Source organism: Austrofundulus limnaeus, unplaced genomic scaffold (genome assembly GCF_001266775.1).
Source record: "Austrofundulus limnaeus strain Quisiro unplaced genomic scaffold, Austrofundulus_limnaeus-1.0 Scaffold3332, whole genome shotgun sequence".
Classification (NCBI taxonomy): domain Eukaryota; kingdom Metazoa; phylum Chordata; class Actinopteri; order Cyprinodontiformes; family Rivulidae; genus Austrofundulus; species Austrofundulus limnaeus.
In genome coordinates, this window is record NW_013955734.1 from 4,698 (window position 1) to 5,296 (window position 599).

The following is a 599-nucleotide window of genomic DNA, read 5'->3' on the forward strand; positions in this document are numbered from 1 at the left end:
CTACTAAATAAAGGATCATTATAAACATAACGTGTAAAACAAGTTAGCAGCTAACATACCTGTGATGCAGTGATGGCTTCAGGCGCTGTTATGTGGAGCCGTGTTCACGTGCCCTGCGCTCCAGACAGTTGAGAGCGATTCGCTCCGCCTTCCAAACCACGTGACTGAAAAAACAGCTGTGACGTCACGACGGTCACAGATAAATTCTCCACCTTTCCCATTCGATTGTGGCAGCCGCTTCTGTAGCACAACACGTAAGTAAGACACACGTGTTCGTGTTCCAAAGGTAGCAGGTTCGAACCCTGGTACCACCAGGTTTGCTAGTAGTTACCTATCAGCCAAATACTAGCTAGATAGCTAGATAGCTAACAGCAATAGCTTCAACCTGGATAACTACCAGGTTGTTCGCTCGGATCACAATCCGAGGCCACCAGGTCTGTGTCTGTGTGTGTGTGTGTCTGTGTGTTTGTGTGTGTGTCTGTGTGTGTCTGTGTGTGTGTATGTCTCTGTGTGTGTGTGTCTGTGTGTGTGTATGTGTGTGTGTATGTGTGTGTGTGTGTATGTCTCTGTGTGTGTGTATGTCTCTGTGTGTGTGTGTC